Raw genomic sequence first — 7,903 nt, forward strand, 5'->3', positions numbered from 1 at the left:
AACATGAAAACACGCAGCGGGTGTTCACCTCTGCAGTGCATAAGCCCAAACTGGGACGATGCAGAGAAATCAGCCTGCAAGGAGGACTCCAAAATCTGTGAAGGGCTTCACATGAAAAAATACAACAGGTGTTCAAATAAAACCTTGAACTGAAATGTAGACACAGCTCAGACATTCATCAGTGTATGAATGAAATAAATAAAATGAGGTCCACCCATACAACGGAGTATTATTCAGTCAGAAAAAAAGGAAGGAAGTTTGACACATGCTATGACATGGATGAACCTTGAAAACAGCACCAGGCACAAAATGCCACATGCTGTATGATTCTGTTATAGGAAAGACCCAGAATAGGCAAATCCATAGAGGCAGAAAGTGGGTTGGTGGTCTTCTAAAGGGATTGGGGTAGCAGGGGGGCAAGGGAATAAATAGGATGTGACACATAATGGGCACATGGTTTCTTTTCAAGACAATGACCATGTTCTGGAATGATCAAGGGGTGGCAGTTTCACAACACTGTGAACACACCAAATGCCTCTCACCTGTTCACTTTAAAATGGTTTATTGAAGGTTCTGTGGGTGTTACTTCAATGAAATAAGACAACAACCACAACAGTAATAATAATATCGAGTGCCAGCTATGTGCTGGACAGGGTTCTCAGGGTGTAGCTCAGTGAATTGTCGCAAAGACCCCATGAAGTGGGAACCCTACTATCCCCGTTTTATTGCTGAAGGAATCAAAGCTCAAAGAGGGTGAGTGACTTACTCAAGGTCACCCAGCCAGTAAGGGTAGAGTGTGATTTGAATCCCACACTCTGGCTCCAGGACAATTGCATTTGTCCTGGAACTGGCTTCCCTGGCGACTCAGACAGTAAAGAATCTGTCTGCCAATGCAGAAGACCCGGGTTTGATCCCTGGGTCAGGAAGATCCTCTGGAGAAGGGAATGGCAACCCACTTCAGTATTCTTACCTGGAGAATCCCATGGACAGAAGAGCCTGGCGGGCTACAGTACATAGGGTCAAAAAGAGTCAGACATGGCTGGGTGACTAACACCACCATCAGGAAAGAGGATGATGGGAAGCCAGCAAAAGACAGCAAGCAGTTGCCATGGCCCCAGCCTTGAAGGGTCATCTTGGGCCCCCAGAGCTGGCTACAGAAGGACACTGCATCCACTGGCTGGGCAGGAGGCACTCCCCAAACCCTGGGCCCTCCTCTGGCTTCTTGGAGAGTCATTGGAGCAGACACCAGGACCACTCTCCATCTGGCATCCAGAGTGACCTCTGGAGGGCAATCTTGACCCTGTCAACACCCCTGCCCTTCACCCAAGGCCCGCATGCCCCTCCCTGGTCCCTGCCCTCGGCCTTTAATGGAGCAGCTCCCCTGCAGGGATGAAAGCACAAAAGCAGAGCCCTGTCTTGCTTGAGGACACAGCTACGGGTGGCTCACAGTGGCCGCAGAGGTTTTTCTTTGTAATTGGTTTAAAAAAAGATAGACGAAGATATTTTTGGATTATCATTATCAACATAAGACTATAATGGGATGAATTCTCCCAGTGTGCTCAGGCCCCAGGACACAGCTGTGACACCCCCACCCAGGGATCTAAGGACTGAAGCCATGGGAGGTGACTCCACCGCTTAGCAAGGACACCAGGGCCTTCCCACCCACCACCCCTGAGTGGAGCCTCCACCCCCTGGCCTGGCTGCTCCCTCAACCGGGGGCCCTCTCGCCTGCCCATCTGCCTGCTGTCCCCCTCATCCTGGAGCCTGCATGGGTCCCACCACCCCTTCCTCTGAGGAGCAGTCCTGACCCCCGACCAGGGCAGCCCCTCCTCCTGCAGGGCCCCCTTCCCACCAGCCACCCCTCCATTGAGCGGGGCTGGCTGATGATGACAACTGGGCACAGACGCGACTTTCCTTGGTGGCTTCCGGGAGCCTCTCAGTATTGCCGGTCTGCCATGGGTGGCTTTGTCCCCAGGGTGTGCCGCACACTCTGGTGGGCACCCCCGGGACCCTCGGGAACCCCTCCAACTCTGTGAGTACAGCCACATGCCACCTGCCAGGAGGATGAGCCCCAGGAAGGACACCCAGCCCTGAGCCTCGGGGACAGATGACCCAGGAGGACGTGAGTGGACCTGGGCAGAAGCCACTGCTGGGCCTCATCCCAGTTCCGCCCCAGGTGGACGAGAAAAGCCCCGCCAGGGGCCTGGAACAGATGGGCCGGGCTCCGGACCCCTGCCCAGTTCACCATCTGTCCTGACAGTCGGCCCGTCTGCCCGGGCAGCCCCTCCTCGCAGCCCACCATCTGCCCGGCCCACTGGGTCCTCCCCCTGGCTCCAGCGGGGCCCTCGGGAAGGGACGGGCAGGAGCCAGAGCCCAGACCTGGCTGCTTGGACGGGCCCCATATGGCACTCCTGAGGGGGAGGGGACAGCACGGCCCCTCCAGGGCTGGAGGCACCTCTCAGACACTGCCTCACAGCCGAGGTGGGCAGAGAGGGGAAGACAGGAGGCTTTGCCCCTGGGGGAGGCGGAAACCACACATCTCCTCCTCCTCCCCTGAGGCCTGGGTGGGGGGTCCAGTTCCTGAGGGGTCCCTGCTGGAAACGCCTGGACCGCAGCCCTCACCCAGACCTTCAACCCCCACTCAGTTCGCTCCTCCAGGTCCCTGGGCATCACCATCTTCTCCCCAGGACCTCCATGGCCTGAGAAAGAAGAGCCACTTTTATCCGGGGCCCAGGCCAGGCCAGGCTGCGGAGGAAGCAGGACACCATAAGTCCCAGTTCGGTCTCCAAGGCCCTCAGTCAAGTGCAGGCCCCACCTTGGCGACCCCAAACTGCCGACCCCCTGCCGTCTGCCCAGAGGAAACCAGGGCCTCCCGTGGGGACCCACCTTGGCTACAAGGCATCTCTCAGGCCTTCAGGAGGTGGCAGCCAAGCCCAGGAGTGTCAGCTGCAGCAAGAGCACCCCCAAGAGGTCGGGCGATGACATGAGCCCTCAGCCCCTACCTCCGCCTCACGACCCCCTTGTCCATGAACCCTCCACCCCTGTCTCCTTCCGGGATCCCCCTCATTGTGTAACGTGATTGCTCCTCCACAGATGACACAGTGGGCACATGAGTCGTCCTTGGTGAGAGGGGCTGGCTCCTCCCTGGCTGGTTCCTCCCTGGCTGGTTCCCTCCCTGGATGTAGGGATCTACCTGCTCTGTCGGCACACCCCTCATGTGCCTGGGTTCTTCCTGGTGGGTCAGGCTGAGGCCGGTCCATTCTGCAAGCCTCAGGGAGCAGCCTTGCAGGTGGTCAGCCCCCTCTGTCTGGTCCCATCCCCCCTACTGCCCAACCTGAAAGTAGCCCCCAGGTGGCACGCAACAAGGAGGATGGCAGGAGCCTGGACGACAGGACCCCCCAACTGTGCTGTGTCCCCTTCCAACCCCAGGAGCAAGCAGCCCCTGGGGCCTTTCCCCACCTGCCTCCCCAACACGGCCCTCCTGAGGGGTTCCCCTAGGAAGAGCGTCCATTTACCAAGCGTGATCCTTCCTGCTGACGCACCATTCACCACGAGGCACCCTGGAGCGGGTGGGTGCCCTGCCCACGGCCCACGGCCCACCACGCTGGGCCACTCCCCATTTCCTTCAGGTTCAGGAGTCTGGGCCTGGACCCTCAGACCCCCAGGGCACCCACCCACTGGTCAGCTTCCTTCAGTGACACCCATCTGTCCTCCCCCAGCCTCCGTCGGATAACCACACAAACGCCTGCTTTCCATGTCGGGGCAGGTGGAGGAGAGCCCGAGTCAGCTGAGCCGGAGAAGAGGGGCCAGGAAGCCATGCCAGCTTTGCAGCTGTCACCGTCGCCGGCGGGAGCTTGCTGAGGCTGGGGTCAGCACCACCGAACCCACCAATGCACGCCCCGCAGGGCACTGCACGCCCCGCAAGGCGCAGTGTCTGTCCTCCCTTGGCTCCCCTAGGCTGGCTGGAGGGGGCGGGCAGTGGCAGTGAGTGGAGACAAAGTGTGAGAGACACCAGCTGGCCGCTGCGACCAAAGCCGACAGAGCCGTGGCTGAACAGCACCACCTGGTGGACATGTCGGAGACTACAGAGCCAGGCGTCTTTTTTTGTTGTTTCGGTTCTGAGATTTCTTCCGCTTTTCCCAGCGCGGCTCTGTGACTATCAGAATCCACTGCCCTTTAATCGGATTCTGCTTAGATACGGCTCATTATCAGAGGGCCCAACCCAGGCACTTCAAACAAGGCAGGAAAATAAATCCCCCAAAGAAAGAGCTTCTGGTTAGCAAGCCCCCTCTCCAGTGCTAGCCTGTCAGTCACCCACTGTCCAAAGGAATTGCCCTTCCTCCCATCACTGATGTGATAGTCACCCGTGGCCTGCCTTTTGAGGGGGAAAAATCAGAAGTCTCTGGCCAAAGAGGAAAATCAAGCCCAAGAAAGAACAGTGAACACAACTGGCTGAAACAAACAGAATACATGAAATATAAAAACAGAAAGGGGAGAATAAACAAACCAAAACAAAACCTCATGGGAAACTCATTGAAAGTAAGTAAGTCCTAACTCTTTATTCAAAAAAATTGTTCACTAAAAGAAAGACAATTTGTGATTTCCCTTTTTAAGTCTATTTCAGGGTAACCTGATAACTCAATTGATAAGGGAAGGTTTGTTTAACAGAATTCTCACTGCTCCTTGTAAAACATGAGAATCCCATGGACGGAGGAGCCTGGTAGACTACAGTCCATGGGGTCGCAAAGAGTCGGACACGGCTGAGCAACTTCACTTGTAAAACAATGATTCTAGGAGGAAAGCACCATATTTGCACGCTGTCATGAAATAATTATTTCTTGGGACTTCCCTGGTTGTCCAGTGATTAAGAATCCAACTCAGAGCCCCAGATGTGAAGGATTCTGGCAGAAAGGTGAGCCTGAATCTAGCTTCTAGAGCTAAATTCCCATTTCCAGGAAAAGTGAGGATGAAGTGACAACAAAAGGAAGCAATCTTCCCTCGTAGCTCAGTCAGTAAAGAATCTGCCTGCAATGCAGGAGACCAGGGTTCGATCCCTTGGTCAGGAAGATCCCCTGGAGAAGGAAATGGCAACCCAGTCCAGTATTCTTGCCTGGAGAATCTCATGGTCAGAAGAGCCTGGCAGGCTACAGTCCGTGCGGTCACAGGAGTTGGACACAACTTAGCGACTAAACCACCAAAAGGAAGCAATCAGATCCAGAATATGGGTGACAATCAGCAGGACAGTATATCTGGTTTCTGTAGCAAGTCATGGCTGGAGGGAAATGGGGAGGAGGGTCTTGATCTAGATTAAGAGAAATTTTAAAAGACACAACAATTAACTTGTGGACCTTGTCTGGAACCTGATTTAAACAGACCAACTGCAAAAAGTTCTCTTTGAGACGATCAGAGAAATGTGGTTATAAATAGGGCATTCGCTGATACCAAGGAATCACCGTTAATTATGACATTGTGCTAGTGGAGCTGTAATTATGTCACCAAGTTCCCCATATTTGGAGAGTTGCATCCTGATATTCACAGGAGCAAAGTTACAGAATATCTGCTAACAGGCTTGAAAGTACTTCAGCCAGAGAATAGCAAAGGACAAGAAAACAGCAGTAGATGAAGTAAATGTGACAATTTTGATAACTGTCAAATTGGGATAATGAACACATGAGAATTGATTGTGCTAGTCTGTCTTTAAAGGATTTTGAAAAGTTTCATTGTAAAAAAAAAAAAAAACTTTAAGAAAGACATGCCCTGTCTCTTACAAACCTCACCTGACATTGTAGAAGTTTTAGAAGTTGCAGAAGCTGACTCAACTTATATCCCTGAGCCTCATCTCTCTTGCTCTGGTAATATTCATTTGGGGGAGAGAAAGTCTATGGTGTTATCATTACTCTTCTATGGTTCCTGTACCCAAAAGCCCATGGGGCTCTTGTTGCAGGGCTGGGCACCTGGGGGGAGTCTTTACTGGGTCCCCACCAAGGATCCTGGATGCCTTTCATCCCCTCCACAACCTTCGTGGACTTTAAGACCCAGTGCAACACTGTGCTGGGGAAGGAGCTCCCCCAGAGGTCCTGTAGTCCCTACACTTCTTCTGTGGTCAACAGAACAATGACCCCCAAAATGTTCACATCCCAATTCCTGCAGCCTGTGAATATGGTACCTAATGTGGCAAAAGGGACTTTACACCTGTGACTAAGAAGCCTGGGAGGGTGGTTTATCTGGTTGGGCCCAGTGTCACCATCACAAAGGCATTTTTAAGATTGGGAGGTCAGAGAAGATGTGACGACAGAAGCAGCGGTTGGAAGGATGCAGTAGAGCTGGGGACCCTGGGCCCAGGACCACGGCCACCTCACTCACGCCTCCAGACGGAAGGCAGCCCTGCCAAGTCCTTGATTTCAGCCCAGTGAGACGATGACCTCCGGAACTGTAGAGAAAAATGCGTGTTATTTTAAGCCACCGAGTTTACGGTCATTTGTTACAGCAGCCACAGGACGCTCGTGCACTCTGCAAGGCTCATCTGAATGCTGGAGTCCGGGGAGCTACAGGGGCTGAGAAGGTCACCTTGGTGGTGTGGGGGCAGATGATACATCAGCCACGTCCCTCCATGCCTCACCTCCCTTCCTGTTTGGCCTCCACCCTTGACAGGGAGCAAGGGCAAACCCGCAGTGAACCAGTCCCTCTGGGCAGGCTGCACTAATTGTCTGAGACAGAGCTGCTCCTTCACCAGCCCCTCCACCGACCTCAGGAGGCCCAGCCTGAGCAGCCTGTGGGAGACAGGGCCCCCACATACACTCTCTTCCACTTCAACCCTGCTCCTGCCCCCCTGCCGGGAATTTAAGTTCTTGATTTTATCTGTCCGCAGCCCCAGATCACTCCACACACCTCCGAGGGTCACCCAGCCTCCTGAATCGTGAAGCCTGTGACCATCAACAATGCTGTGGAGACAGGCGGGCAGGTGGGGATTCCTAAGGACCTGCCCAAGGCATTTCATCGCACGAAAGGGACACCGTTCCTGTCCCCAGATAAGGATGATGAGTTGGGAGAAGCAGGCCTGGCAGTGACATGCTAGACACCCCCTATCTGCTCAGCAGGGTCAAAGGTAGTCCCTTATCTGTCCTGGAAAGTTCCTTCTTCATTATCAGCATATAAACTGCATCCAAATAGTTATATAATAGACGGTTCTGGAGATAGCGGGTCATCCAAAAGTCTCAAGGGAGAAGATGCTGCAATAAACAGAGATGTCATCTGTCTGCAGTGTCCGGAAGAGTCCACCACTGGCTCTGGCCTTCAGGACCCACCACTCCCATCCCCATCCACCACCTTCGTGCCTCTTAGAGCCCCCAGCCCACCAAGGTGCCCGATGCTTTCTGGGTGCCAGTGGAAGGAATAAAGAGACCAATAAAGAGACCTCAGACACTATCCCATGGCCTAACCCCCTGGAGCTGTGCCCCTTCTCTTCCCCTGCCCATCAGAACTCAGCCGCTGGAACAAGGGGAAATTGTTTACACCAACGCACTCAAGAAAAAACCCTTTTGGAAAATTCCAGGCCTGAGTCCTGAGTGCCCCTGGAGACCACGGCTGGTGGCAGAGGACCAAACCAGCTGCAGTTCCAAGAAGAGAAGAGGGGAAAAGATTTATACCCAAAACAAGGGGACAATGACAAAGCAAGTTTGAATTAAAAACACCAGTAGGTGAGCTTTGTGGGAACCAAGGAGCTCTGAATGATGCTGTGACTTTCAGAGGAGGGCGTACCACGCAATGGGTTCCTGGGGGAGGGGGGGACTCAGCCAAATACAGAACAAACATGACCCCTGGCCAGTGGGGTCATGAAAGGTAGAGTCCTGGCTGTCCCCCAGGCAGTCAGGAGCTGAGAGACCTCAGGGTCACCTGGGCTTGG

The sequence above is a fragment of the Cervus canadensis genome, chromosome 1 (assembly GCF_019320065.1).
Source record: "Cervus canadensis isolate Bull #8, Minnesota chromosome 1, ASM1932006v1, whole genome shotgun sequence".
Classification (NCBI taxonomy): domain Eukaryota; kingdom Metazoa; phylum Chordata; class Mammalia; order Artiodactyla; family Cervidae; genus Cervus; species Cervus canadensis.